Here is a 15,568-nt window from a genome sequence, read left to right on the forward strand (position 1 = left end):
CCCTTCGGCATCGCAGCACGACAGCATCCACTTCACCCCTACTAGTAGCCTAACTAATTCTGTACTGACCTATGGCCGGGCATCCTTGATCGGTCGGGTCCATAACGGGCTGCGAGCCGGGCCAAAAGCCCGCTCGTCACGTCCAGGCTGACTTGATCCCCTCCTGTAAGAGGGGGAAGAGAAAGCCCTATAGTAGTAGAAAAAGGGTCTTTAGTCCCGGTTTATAAGGGCCTTTAGTCCCGGTTCATGTTACTAAAGCCTCCCCCTTTAGTCCCGGTACTTACACGAACCGGGACTAAAAGCCCTCCACGTGGCCGCTGCCTGGAGGTCCACCTTTAGTCCCGGCTCTCCACGTGGCCGCTGCGTGGAGGTCAAAATTTTATGATTTTTTTTATTTTTTTATTTTCAAATTTCTGAATTATTTTAACCTCTAATCTCTAATCCCCTCATCACTGCTCAATTTAACCTCTAATCTCTAATCACCCCTCATCATTTCAAATCATCTAACTTCCCAGACGGTCACCCATCCTCTCACTACTCCAGCCTGAGCACACTTAACTTCCGGGTTCTATTCTCCCTCGTTTCCAAGTCTGCACTTGTTGTTTTCCTGACAATACTAAGATGTCAATCCTATTAACCCTCAGGAATTTAGCTTGAGCATGAAGTCACACATTTCACTGTTTGAGTTTGAAACTATTGTTCAAAAAAAAATAATTATTTAGTAACATGATATTTCTTGAATAAGTAGTTTGACCATAGTTTGACCACAGTTTGACCAGATTTGACCAAAATACAAAAAAACTGAAATAATTATTTGGTAACACTAATATTTCTTGAATAATTAGTTTGACCATTGATTGACCAGATTTGACCAAAATTTAAAAAACTAAAATAATTATTTAGTAACACTAATATTCTTGAATAATTATTTAGTAACACTAATACTTCTTGAATAAGTAGTTTGACCAGATTTAACAAAAAACTCAAAAAAAACAGAAATTTGAGCATAACTTTTTTTCCTTTTAGAATTTGAGGATTCTAAAAATTTGCAAACATGGGTTGTAAGCAGTCAAATCGGATGCGGATTTTCGTGCTGAACATTTTGATATATTATACGTTTTTTTCTGACATCGTATGCAAAAGTTATAGCCATTTTACATTTTCCCTACACTTTTTGCAAAACATGTGCAAATTTAAGTTTTTTAAATTTTCATAACTAGTACATGTAGTAACATAACTACATCTGGAAGGATTTTAATTTTTGAAGTTTTTATCATTTTCTTTTGCTTTTTACAAAACTGAAAAGGCGATCCACCGGGGGGGGGGGGGGGGGGTAGAGTTTGAAAATGGGATCTTTAGTACCGGTACTAATGCCTCAAACCCCATTAGTACCGGTTGGTGGCTCGAACCGGGACTAAAGGTCTAACCTTTAGTACCGGTTGGTGCCCACGAACCGATACTAATGGGCATCGCACCCTTTAGTCCCAGTTCGTGGCACCAACCGGGACTAAAGGTCCCATTTGAACCGGGACTAATGCCTGTACGGTGCCCTAGCCGCTCGAACCAGGACTAATGCTCACATTAGTCCCGGTTCGTAATGCACCCGGGATTAATGCTCTTTTCTGGCCAAACCAAAGCCCTGTTTTCTACTAGTGCTAATGGATTTCTTGGGATGTTTGCACAAGGCCGAAGTATTTGGGAGGGCTTGGTTTCCGAGATATAGAAATTTTCAACATGTCACTTTTGGCAAGACAAGCATGGCGGATTATCCAGGAGCCGCTGACTTCAAGTGCAAGAGTATTGAAGGCAAAGTACTTCCCAGCAGGCTCTTTCTTGGAGGCCGATACAGGTAACAATCCGTCACAGATTTGGAGGGCCATCATCGATGGAAGGGAAGCTATTGCTCAAGGTTTGATTAGAAGAATTGGGACTAGAGAATCAACAAGAGTTTGGGAAGATAATTGGCTACCACGGCCTGGTTTGATGAAGCCGATGGTACCTTTAGTAGCTGAGAAATCGACCTGGGTTTCAGAGTTGATTGATAGCTCTTCTGCTTCGTGGAAAGAAGATATGGTGCGTTCGGTGTTCCTCCAAGTTGATGCGGATATCATCCTAGGGATTCCAAGTTGTACAAGGAGAGTGAATGATTTTTGGGCATGGGGAGAAGATAAAAGAGGCATTTTCTCGATTAGATCGGTATACAAATTCCTGGCAGGTTTGAAGAGGAGCAATGATGAGCTGTTACAATCTGCAGGTGGCCACTCAAACCACACAGAGGATGAAAGGGCATGGACCTGTTGTGGAATATGAAGATCCCATCAAAAATAAATGTGTTTGTGTGGAGACTGTGCCATGAGACTATACCTACAAGAGATCTATTACATCACAGGAATATGTCTAGCACAAAAATCTGTGCTTTCTGTGCAGCCGAGGATAGTTGGAAGCATGCACTGATAGACTGTGTAATGGCAAGAAGCATATGGTCTCTATGTTCAGAAGAAGTAATGGTAGATAATTCGTCTATGAATGCAAAGAACTGGATGTTCACGACCCATGAAGCGTTATTGCATGAGGATTTCACCCGAGTGGTGGTAACTTTGTGGGCGATATGGCGAGCCCGGAGAAGAGCAGTACATGAAGATATATTTGAGAGCCCGTTCATGACGTATTCATTTATCAATGTTTTTCTCAGAGACATTCAGGTACTGGAAAAGGACAAGTAAAAGTAGACAAGCAATACAGAGACAGGACCGGCGGTGTGGCTGAGACCACCGGAGGGCTTTGTGAAAATTATTACGGATGCAACTGTAGCAACGGGGGGACCTTTTGTTGCGGCGTCGGCTGTGTGCCGTGACCTTCCTGGGAGCTTCAGTTATCATAGTCAAGGGTATTACAGCAGCAGCCACTCTGGAGGCCCTGACGATCAGAGAAGGTCAAGCTTTGGCCGAGGATTTATATGTCCACAGAATTCACATTGCATCTGATTGCAGGACAGTTGTTACTGATATTGGGAAGAACTTGATGTCGGAGTACGGAGCTATTGTACATGAAATTATAGGTCGTTCTAGTCTTCTCAATTCTTGTAATGTTCACGAGTTTGGAGCTCGAATTTCGAGGCTCACAATCTTTCTAAGCATGCTTTAAATCTCGAGCTTGGACGTCATGTTTGGTTGGGCCAGCCCAGAGAGTTGCACTTTTTACCTGTAAACATTCTGGGTTATGAAGAAAGCTTGGCGAGATTGTCTTAAAAAAAAACTTGATCCCCTCCTTCCGGGCCGGCTACACAAGCTCAACTAACCCACCAAGAATGGCGCCGGCACCAGGGAGGATTCCCAGCCTGCACATGTACCACCTCTGCTTGTGCTTCCTTCTCCTTGCGTCCACCGTCACCCTCTCCGCTGCCGTCATGGCTTCCTCTTACTCCTCTGTCTGCCCCTCCCTCACACACGCTCACGACCGCCATACTGACGGCGACACAGCCATCTCGCTCATCCGCTCCTTCCAGATCTCCACCGGCCATTTCTTCGGCGGCTCAAACATCAGCCTCTTTCCCCCTGACGACGACCCCTACACCAGCCACCCGTTCTCCTTCTTCCCCCACGGCGCCTCCCTCACCGACGACCCAGCTATCGTCCACCTCACCGCCACCTTCACCCTCACCGGCCCCCACAGCTGGGTCAGGAGACGCCGCCGCTATCACACCACCGCGCCCGTCTCCTCCGTCCTGGACGGTTACCACTCATCTGCCTCGCCCGAGCTCTGCATGGTCGGGACGGGCACTGGGCGCGTCGTGAACGGCTCTCTCACGCACGACCACGATGTCGCCCTCCACCTCCACGTTCCCAGACGTCCCAATCTCACTGAGACTTTCGTGTTTGGCAGTCTGGAAGGCTCGTCCGGCCTCGGGACAATCCGCCTCCTCGCTTACACCGAGGCCGACGACTACAAGTACGGCTCCGAGCATGCGGCCTGCAGCCCCAGCTCACCGGGTCATCAGCCGGCCAGGGGCTCGCTCCGGGCGCTTGGTGGCTTCACCTCCACATGCGCCCACCTGAAAGAACAACTCATGATCTCCTACAGGCTGGAGCACGGCCGCGCCCTGTTTCCCGGGATGCGCGTTGACCAGACGCAGTGCGTCGCGGACGACGCCGTTGTGCGCGCGTATGCGGTGCTCTCCAATGACACCGGCCAACCGAGAGGAGCAGCCGTCGACGCCGCTTCTCTGTTGGGGAGGAGGCGTTGGTGGCCGATGGGCAGTGGGACCCGACTCAGCGCATGATCTGCCTTCGGGCGTGCCGTGTGACGCTACCGGCGCCGCCGTCTTCTTCGGTGGTGCGCGAGCACAACTGCGGTTTGGGGATGAGCCTATGGTTCCCAACAGTGTGGACGACACGGGACCGAAGCGCCGTGGCTGGGATGCTCTGGAACTCGAGCCAAGCCGACGCTGAACCGTTCCACAGTGTGATAACAGCGTCGAGCATCGACGACCAAAGAAGCACCACCGACCTCTATGACGTGAAGTACTCCTACAATGACACGATGCTCAAGGAGGCCAAGAAGTATCACCCGGAGATGAGCAAGGGGAAGAAGTTCACAGGGTCACAGTCGTTCCCGGATTTTAACTGCAGTTTCAGTGACTTTGGATTTGGATTCGACGGGCAAGACACCGGGGGTGGAGAAGCCTACCCTGTCACAATCGGTCGGCGATGGTCGCCGGCAATAGGCTAGCTGCCATGTTGCCTTCTTCCAGCATGCGGTGGCTGTGGATGAGACGGACCAGGGTCTGCTGAATGTCAGCTATGGCATACGCTACTCTGCTCCACCTGATAACTGGGTGCGCCCCACCAACATGTTCAACTACTCAAACTACTCAGTTGGCTTTGAGAAAAGAAAGATCTCAGCAGAGGGTGTTTATGATCCGAACAGGGGCATCCTGTGCATGGTCGGCTGACACTGGTAACGGTGCCTTTGGTCCCGGTTCTGGAACCGGGACTAAAGGCAGCCCCCCCCCCCCCCCCCCTCCCCCTAGCCTCCTTTACTCCCGGTTCTGTTATGAACTGGGACTAAAGGCCCTCCACGTGGCCGCTGTCTGAAGCTCCATCTTTAGTCCCGATTGATAACACCAACCGGGGCTAAAGAAATTTTTTTGAATTTTTTTTGAATTTTTCCTGATTTTCAAATTTCTGAATTATTTTACAATTTAATCTCTATTCTCTAATCACCCCTCATCATTCCAAATCGTTTAACTTCCTGACCGGTCACCCATCCTGTCACTACTCCAGTCTGAGCACGCTTAACATCCGGGTTCTATTCCCCCTAGTTTCCAAGTCTGCACTCGTTGTTTTCCTGACAATAGTAAGATGTCAATCCTATTAACCCTCAGGAGTTTAGCTTGAGCATGAACTCACACGTTTCACGGTTTGAGTTTGAAACTATTATTCTAAAAACAATAATTATTTAGTAACACTAATATTTCTTGAATAAGTAGTTTGACCATAGTTTGACCAGATTTGACCAAAATTTTAAAAAATAAAATAATTATTTAGTAACACTAATATTCTTGAATAATTATTTAGTAACACTAATACTTCTTGAATAAGTAGTTTGACCACAGTTTGACAAGATTTAACATAAATTAAAAAAACTAAAATTTGAGCATAACTTTTTTTCCTTTTAAAATTTGAGGATTCTAAAAATTTGCAAAACGTCCTACGGCGGTCAAAATCGGATGCGCATTTTCATGCTGAACATTTTGATATATTAGACGTTTTTTCCTGACATCGTATGCAAAAATTATAGCCGTTTTACTTTTGCATAACACTTTTTTGCAAAACATGTCCAAATTTAAGTTTTTTAATTTTCCTAACTAGTAGATGTAGTAATATAACTACATCTCGAAGGTTTTTATTTTTTTTTAAGTTTTTATCATTTTCTTTTTTTTTCAAAACTAAAATGGCGATAGGGGGGGGGGGGGGTAGAGTTTGAGACACGAACCCCTTTAATCCCGGTTTGAGACACGAACTGGGACTAAAGGGCATCGCACCCTTTAGTCCCGGTTCATGTCTCAAACCGGGACTAAAGGTCTAATCTTTAGTCCCGGTTTGAGATATGAACCGGGACTAAAGGGCATCGCACCCTTTAGTCCCGGTTCGTGTCTCAAACCGGGACTAAAGATCCCATTTGAACTGGGACTAATGCCTTCCCGACACCCTAGCCGCTCAAACCGGGACTAATGCTCACAGTGTCCCGGTTTGAGATACGAACCGGGACTAAAGGGCATCGCACGCTTTAGTCCCGGTTCGTGTCTCAAACCGGGACTAAAGGTCCCATTTGAACCGGGACTAATGCCTTCCCGACACCCTAGCCGCTCAAACCGGGACTAATGCTCACATTAATTAGTCCCGGTTCGTAATGCAACCGGGACTAATGTGTACATTGAGCTGTGACCAAAGCCCTGTTTTCTACTAGTGCTTGCCCCTCTGGCCCTCAACTCAGAGGCCCTGTTTGCAAGCAGGAGGAGCCAGTATTATGAGTTCTACTACTCCACGACCCGGAGGCTAGAGATGAACGAGGTCATAATGAGGGCGCCTACGCTGATCGCCTTCATGCTGCAGCTGCACCTTCTTCAGCTGGCGTGGTCTGGCCGCCGCACATCCACCATGTCCGAGAGGACCGTGCTGTGGATATGCCTACCATTGTACGCGCTCGGAGGAGCCTTCGCCGCAATAATCCACGGGGCCAACGCCCATGCCATGAGTGGTGACCCATCAATGATTGGCATAGGTGGATGGCCGACGACGATCTGGGAGGACCTTGTGTCGTACCCGGGGCTGATACTGGATGGCTTCCTCCTCCCGCAGGTCATCCTGAACGCATCCTTAGGAAAATCCAGAGTTGGGGTGATCTCACCGTGGTTCCACACAGGGGGCACCATGGTCTGTGTGGCGCCTCATGTGTACGATGTGGTCAGAGCCCATGTCTACAAGCCAAGCATGCACTCCTCCGACCTGTCTGCGAGCCCCCATGGCGACCTCTTCAGCATCGCGTGGGACGTGGTTATACCATGCAGGGCGGTGCTGCTTGCGGCGTTGTTGTTCTTGCAGCAGAGGCTCGGAGGCACCACGGCGCTCCCTTCGCAGAGGAGGAGATCGGGTGGATATGAGATGGTCTCTAGCATTTAACATAAAATGGGAGGGGTTCTCCTTCAGGGAAACAAAGGGTGCGGTTGTGGTTGATGGAATAACATGTACTGGTTTTGCTTGAAAGCAAGGATAGTGTACCTTATGTGTTGTTGGAGGTCTGTCCATTGGCACTTCAATATGAGATTGTACCTTTTTTAAGAATACAAGGAATACACAAACAACCCTCACCGGTTGTGTGCTCATCATCTCCGCTGATAGGTTACTGCATCCCTGGAAGCAAAGATATGCTTGATATATTAGAAATGTGTGGCATTTCAATGGAAATGATAAGACTTTACACAAATATTTCGAGATATGCAACACCAAAGTTAAATTTCATAAACAATGAAAGATATGTATATTTGGCAATGTTTTAAATAGCAGGCTATGGAAAATAGCGGCGAGCCTCCAAATCAGCTATAGCGGAGCTATAGATGGCTAAAGCGGGCTATAGCGGGCTATTTGTGAAGGCGACCATTTAGCGGCACCCTGCTGAAAAGGCTATAGCGGTCTATAGCGGAGCTATAGCCGGCTATTTAAAACTATGATATTTGGTAGTAACGAAACAAATTGTCCAGTCCTTTCGTGGTGATAAGTTAGTAGCATCCATCTTGTTGACTCAGCTAGTTATCTATATTTACTACCTAATGCCCATGCGGTTGCTATATATGGAGCAACAAAATATATAAAGACATTGGTTAAAGGATTATTTTCATCGCACTGCGAAAAACACTAAAGCTTTTCCCCTCCGAGTTGGAGTTTACTTCTTAGCACCGTGGGTAGCTAACACCAACAAAACTAGAAAATATTTCATTAAATTATTAATATTCACTGTTCACTTGCAGCAATATACGAACCCATATTACATTTGAGGTGACACATAGGATTTTTTTATGCTAACATGTGCTACTCCTGTTCATGCCTCTCTATGACACTCATCCGATCTACTGTGATCATTCCTTGCCCGAGGGCTCTATTCCTAATCCTCTATTATGTAAATGTACAATAAATTCTCGTTCATCTCCATTTCTCTCCGCCAGCTTCTCACATCCACTATCGTTGTCACTGCTTCACTTTATCCTCCCGTTGCAATCTCAGATACACTGGCACATTAATTACAGTTCCATTTTCCAATGAAAACATATATAAGCGTACTTGAATCCAAACATCGCTATATCCCTAGGGCATGTTTGCAACAATTTTATATGATTTTATTAGAACTAACCCGAACTGACGCTGTTTTCAGCAGAATTACCGTGGTGTCTTTTTTGTGCAGAAATAAAAGTTCTCGGAATGGGCAGAAAATTTATAGTGACTTTTTATAGACCAAAAGAGACCCCCGAAGCACCGGAGCTGGGCCAGAAGAGTCCCGAGGAGACCACAAGCCTCCAGGGCACGCCCTAGGGGTGGGGGGCGTCCTGAGGGCTTGTGGGCCCCTCGAGAACCCCCTAACTTGTTTCCGACACAAAAAATTCCTATAAATACGAAAACCTCCAAAAAAACCTAGATCGGAAGTTCCGCCGCCGCAAGCCTCTATAGCCACGAAAAAACCAATCGGGAGCCCGTTCCGGCACCCTGTCGGAGGGGCAAACCATCACCGGAGGCCATCTTCATCATCCCGGCGGTCTCCATGACGAGGAGGGAGTAGTTCACCCTCGGGGCCGAGGGTACGTACCAGTAGCTATGTGTTTGATCTCTCTCTCTCTCTCTCTCTCTCTCTCTCTCTCTCTCTCGTGTTCTTGATTTGGCACAATCTTGATATACCGCGAGCTTTGTTACTATAGTTGGATCATATGGTGTTTTTCCCCCTCTACCTTCTTGTGATGAATCGAGTCTTGCTCTTTGAGGTTTCGCTATGTTGGATTGAGTATTGGATTTGAGAACACTTGATGTATGTCTTGCGATGATATTTGTGGTGACAATGGGATGTTCTGTTGATTTACTTGTTGTATGTTTTAGCACTCAACTCGCGGATTCCCGAGGTGACATTGGGGTAATCTATGCAAAGGGGTTGATGCACGTTTTCGTCCTACGCTCTTCGATAGAAACTTTGGAGTGATTCTTCCTTGCATGTTGAGGGATTGTTATGTGATCCAATTATGTTATCATTGTTGAGAGACTTTGCACTAGTGAAAGTATGAACCCTAGGCCTTATTTTCAAGCATTGCAATATCGTTTGTGCTCACTTTTATCGCTTGCTACCTTACTGTTTTTATATTTTCAGATTACAAAAACCTATATCTACCATCCATACTACACTTGCATCACCATTTAATTTCTTCGCCGAACTAGTGCACCTATACAATTTACCATTGTATTGGGTGTGCTGGGCACACAAGAGACTCTTTGTTATTTGGTTGCAGGGTTGTTTGAGAGAAACCACCTATGTCTCCCAAGGATTGATAAACCTTAGGTCATTCACTTGAGAGAAAATTGCTATTGTCCTACAAAACTCTGCGCTTGGAGGCCCAACACGAGTCGACAAGAAGAAAGGTTGCATAGTAGACATCAGCGCTCCTTCCCCTGACACCGTCACAATACCTCGCGCCGGCCACCTTGCGCCAGCGCACGACGCCGGCTCCCTATGCCTGCGTTACTATGCTGGCATTGGTTACATCGCGCGTTAACCCCATATTATATAAGAGGCCTAGGATACAAGTGTCCTATTAGGGCACGACTACATATCCTATTTACACAACATACGACTCACAGTCCAATGTAATCTACCTTGAACATAATATTCGACACAGCTCCAATAGGAAAACACAAGAGTGACAACTACTGCACATGGTACTATTAGGGCATGTATAATGGTGCTATATTAGGAGTGACACATAGGATAAAAGATGGGTGGATGAGAGAGAAACTATAAGAAAAGGCTTGACTTCTCTACATTAATAGATGATCTCTTAGCAACAATTGCCTCACCATATATTTAGGGATATCTTGTTGTTAGAGATAGGGCTAAGAAATCACCCATTGTGCATCTTTTTGTTGTCTTCACTAGATTACATGATGGGCTTAAGATAAGACCGCCTCATCAACCACTATACATGCCCTAATACGTGGGAAGAGTCATGTTGGATTGAAATGAAAGTGATTAAAATAAGTTTTTCTTTCTATTTCTTCAAGGAGACCTGGAACAAATTCTTTGCCATGACAAAGAGGCTACCTTATCTTGTGGCAACACTAAGGAAACAGAGGAAACAAACGGGGTAATTAGATGATTTGCCACACTTTATCAGGGGTTTGATGATTTGCCCCAGGATTGTGTCAATGCCTAGTGGACCCGGCCCCACCCGTCAATCTCGGGGGGGGGGGGGGAGGGGGGAGGAATGATCAAAGTGAAAAGTAAAGCGTGGGTTAAGATCACTAAAGTTGCAAGGGACAAGAACACCGTTAGATCTAGCTTGGGAAAAATTAAAAAGTAACCAAAACTTTAGCGCTAGGATGGCGAGGTTGGAAGAGCGTACCATGAAAACGACATACCATTGTGTGGGTGAGCTGGAGACGTATACCATTGTGTGGGTGAGCTGGAGACGTACCATCATTCCTTTCTTTTACAGTGACTACATACGTGCCCGCGCGTTGCCACGAGGACAAATAGTATGTGCCTGTGCGCTATAACATGGCCAAAATAGTCATGTGCCCGCGATTGATCTACTTTATTGGGTTACCAAATATAAGAGATTAACTACTACTACTAGTAGAACGCCCGTGCGTTGCTACGGGCTACAATGCATATAACTGAATTAGACAAATGCTTAAGGTCGTCTCCAAGGTCGGAACTTATTTCTTCTTCATACATCCGGACGTATTCAGACATCAAACGGGTGCCCCAATGGGCTACCCAAAAATCAACCGTCGGGGCTCCCACAAATCCAGCTCATATGTAGGGGAGAAATGTGGTTGTGTAGGATCGAAAGTATGTCTGGAGGGGGGGTGATTAGACTACATGACCAAATAAAAATCTAGCCTTTTCAAATTTTAGTTCTTGGCATATTTTAGCAACTTAGCACAAGTCAAGCAATCAACCTACACATGCAATTCTAAGAGTATAGCAGCGGAATGTAAAACAATTGCATATGAAGGTAAAGGTAGGAGTTTGAGGGAGCAAATGCAATGTTGACACGGAGATTTTTTATCCGTGGTTCCGATAGGTGGTGCTATCGTACATCCACGTTGATGGAGACTTCAACCCACGAAGGGTAACGGTTGCGCGAGTCCACGGAGGGCTCCACCCACGAAGGGTCCACGAAGAAGCAACCTTGTCTATCCCACCATGGCCGTCGCCCATGAAGGACTTGCCTCACTCGGGTAGATCTTCATGAAGTAGGCGATCTCCTTGCCCTTACAAACTCCTTGGTTCAACTCCACAATCTTGACGGAGGCTCCCAAGTGACACCTAGCCAATCTAGGAGACACCACTCTCCAAGAAGTAACAAATGGTGTGTTGATGATGAACTCCTTGCTCTCGTGCTTCAAATGATAGTCTCCCCAACACTCAACTCTCTCTCACAGGATTTGGATTTGGTGGAAAGAAGATTTGAGTGGAAAGCAACTTGGGGAAGGCTAGAGATCAATATTTATGTGGTTGGAATGGAATATCTTGACCTCAACACAAGTGTAGGTGGTTCTCTCTCAGAAAATATGTGTTGGAAGTGTAGGCATGTTCTGATGGCTCTCTCCACGAATGAAGAGTGGGTGGAGGGGTATATAGCCTCCACACAAAATCTAACCGTTATACACAAATCACCGAACTCGGTGGGACCGAATCATGAAACTCGGTCGGACCGAGTTAGTTCAAAATGTGAACGTTAGGATTTTCGGTGGGACCGACATGTCAACTCGGTGGGACCAATTTCGTTAGGGTTAGGGCATATCGTAATCTCGGTGAGACCGATTACACAAACTCGGTGAGACCGATTTTGGTAATAAGCTAACCAGAGAGTTGGCCAGGCAAACTCGGTGGGACCGATTCGCTCATCTCGGTTGGACCGAAACGTTACGAAAGAAAAACAGAGAGCTTGCATTGCAATCTCGGTGGGACCGATCGCTCATCTCGGTTTGAGGAAATGTTACGAAGGGAAACAGAGAGATTACAATCCCATCTCGGTGAGATCGAGATCCCTATCGGTGAGACCGAAAAGACTAGGGTTTCTGGCAGTGGCTATGTCAAATGAACTCGGTGGCGCCGGATAGAAAGTTTCGGTGGGGCCGAGTTTGACTTTTGGTTTGGGACATATGTGGATATGAGAAAGTAGTTGAGGGCTTTGGAGCATATCACTAAGCACTTTGAGCAAGAAACTCATTAGGCAACACCTCATCCCCTCTTGATAGTATTGGCTTTTCCTATGGACTCAATGTGATCTTGGATCACTAAACTAGAAAATGTAGAGTCTTGTGCTTTGAGCTTGAGCCAATCTTTTTGTCCTTAGCATTTTGAGGGGTCCACTTTTCTCATCCATGCCATGCCAATCATTGAACTTTCTTGAAATATTTATCTTGAAATAGCATTAGCTCAATGAGCTATATGTTGTTAGGAATTACCAAAACCACCCAGGGATAGTTGCACTTTCATGTTGTCCGGACTATCCACGATGTTATCTCCAACACGGAGTCGCAACACACAAAAATCACTCCGAGGCACACCCTTCCCTTTTTCCGTTGGACCCTTCCCTTCCCACTCGATTTCCCACCATAGCGAAACATTTCTCGCCAGAGCCCTCTCCTTTAAAACAGGATGAAGCCCACCTCACCTTCGCCATGCCGTCCTCTCTCCTTCATTCCCATGGACCGCCAAGGAGCAGACCCCCGCCACCCCCCAGTCTATGCCCTGATCCTCTCCCCCGTGTTCGTGTCATTCCACCACCGTCCCTGCATTGTTCGGTATATTTCATGTGTTGAGGATCAATATGCAATGATTAACAGATACTCCCTCTGTCCCATAAGATCGTTTTGCAAGCTGGCGGAGGGAGTAGAAGGCATAGCTTGTCCAAAAATGACCCTCTAATAAAGTGACTGTGTGACCTGCATATCCTTGCTATCAGGTTATGTTCAGGGTCAGAACTTCAAGTACCACTAAGTGATAGTGTTCAACCCTCATGGTAAAATATACCAAACAATGCAGCTGCTCTCACATATTCTCAATCTATTGCTAGTTGCTTAGATCTATGCTGCAGTCGTGAATAGCAAGAAAAGTAGTTTCTCAACACCCAAATAACAAATGATGTGTGCCTTTTCCAAGTACATGAAATACCATGTAATAATGTGCAGCATAAAACAAGTTCAAAATCTCTTGAGATAACCCCTTGAATATTAAACTGGACACAGTAGATGCTACCTACCATTTTTTTACTGAACATATGCTTGTTTATAAATATTGGATAGCTTTACAAAATGATTTGCATACACACCATACACACTATCACACACACTGCCAAGCGAGGTTTCAAAAATACAACACTCTAGCCTGGGAAAGTAGTTCATGAGCAACACAATTTCTACTTCTCTCAACTTCGAAGCGCACACACGACTCGCACATACTCTTAATCATCTTAGACAGACAAAGATCATACATGAGGTCAACAGATGATGATGGATATTTGACAGCATTGATAAACATTTGATACAATAATTACTCTGTTATTATACCTTCTCTTCATTGTGACTATCCTTGGCGAAAAAGATGGCGACTCCGACACTGGCTTCATCGGCTACGGTGGAGATCAAGGACCCTCGCCTTTGGTGTGCTGGTTTTAGTATATCCTTGCAGTCGTCATGATAAGTCCTCTGAGTTTCATCAGATCATAAAGGAAGCAGTTTACTGCATACTTTGAAGGGATGATTTTAGAATTCAGAATGGATCTCTTATTTTTGGTTCTTTGACCTGTTTTAAGCGTTATTTTGGAGCAGCTTTCCATATTATTATCATCTATGTTGCGCGGATACTTCATAAAGCGCACGCATCCAGCCGGATACTGCCTCGATACGGCCCGATACGTATCCCGTAAGTATCCCTTGATTTTTTGATTATAAAAAAAGAAAATAATGTTCGATACTCCTAGAATACTTCTGCGGTACTTTTCGGATACCTGAAACCCCTCGTTCGACATGAAATCCCCTCAATAGTAAAGGTGCACCTTTTGAAGATACGCAACATGGGTGTGAGTTCATGCCAAAACATGACTGTCAATGTTCTTGTTCAATTAAAAGGTGAGCAAGAGAGAGTCGATGCACTGATTGGAACAACAAACCCAGGAAAATCGCACTGCCAATTAATGATAGTGGACCATGTGCAAGAAAACAAAGGGAGTAATCCTATTGAGGCATGCTTTGACCTAGAAGCTCTATTTTGTTTTCAATATTTTTAATAATTAATATATGTAATATCTATATATAAACGTATCCTCGTATCCATGTTTTCAGAAAATTAGCGTATCGGGCGTATCCCCGTATCGTGTATCCGATATGTATCCAAGTATCCGTGCAACGTAGATTATCATGCATAAATAGGTAGTTGTTGTACTGTAGTTACTATGCATCGAGGACTAAAAAATGACAAATGTTCTATTTATAGATGTTTCCTGTAAGAACAAACAATGTCCGATAACTAATTGAAATCAGAAGCTAGGTACAAAGGAATGATCATATGTTCCTAAGGAATAGCCTCAAGATAGAAATAGCCACGAACCCATAATTACTAATGTTAGTATGGTACAATCATGGGTACCATTACTTTCTGTGTAATCATCTGTTCCTGAAGGAAAAAATTGCTAGCACGAACCTTAATACAATGTTAGTATCTACACAGTCCTGGATAGCATTTCTTTCTCCTCCTCTGTGTGCACAAAAAACAAATTAAGGATGAATATTATTAGAGCTCAGAGATCAATAAGTAGTATGATCCAAAATTATAAAAAGAAAAAAAAACTATGTGGTTAAATATGTTTGCTTTCTCAAGAATTAATTTAGGGTTCATAGGCTACTCAAGGCAGTAGTATTGAGATTTCAACGGTCAACTGATACAAAAAACATGCTTTTCTTGCACATCCTCAGATAAAATTTGATTCCAAAATATCTGACTTGAGACTACAATTGATGATGGTTGGGAGCTTGGAAGTGTGTTCAAGGCATTCTCGGACAAAAGTGCAACTTCATACCTGCTAATAATCATGATCTTAGAATGCATGGTTTCCCCAAGGAAAAATGGACAAAGTGCATTGATCTACAAACCATGATGTTCTTGCTACACTGAGTTACCTTCTTAAAACATTACATGTTGACATGCATGGGAGAGGGAGAGGCACATACCTCGCCAGTGTATAAATGGGAGAACATTTTGCCAGGTGACAAAATTGGGAGAAATGCAGTACCTTCAAATTCTT

The 15,568-nt window shown here is 45.1% G+C and overlaps 1 pseudogene; it reads left to right on the plus strand.

Annotated features, from left to right (window-relative positions):
• The first annotated feature begins 3,307 nt into the window (after positions 1-3,307).
• Positions 3,308-7,181, plus strand: LOC123076628 (uncharacterized; annotated as a pseudogene).
• Positions 7,182-15,568: the final 8,387 nt, after the last annotated feature.

Source organism: Triticum aestivum, chromosome 3D, assembly GCF_018294505.1.
Source record: "Triticum aestivum cultivar Chinese Spring chromosome 3D, IWGSC CS RefSeq v2.1, whole genome shotgun sequence".
Classification (NCBI taxonomy): Eukaryota; Viridiplantae; Streptophyta; class Magnoliopsida; order Poales; family Poaceae; genus Triticum; species Triticum aestivum.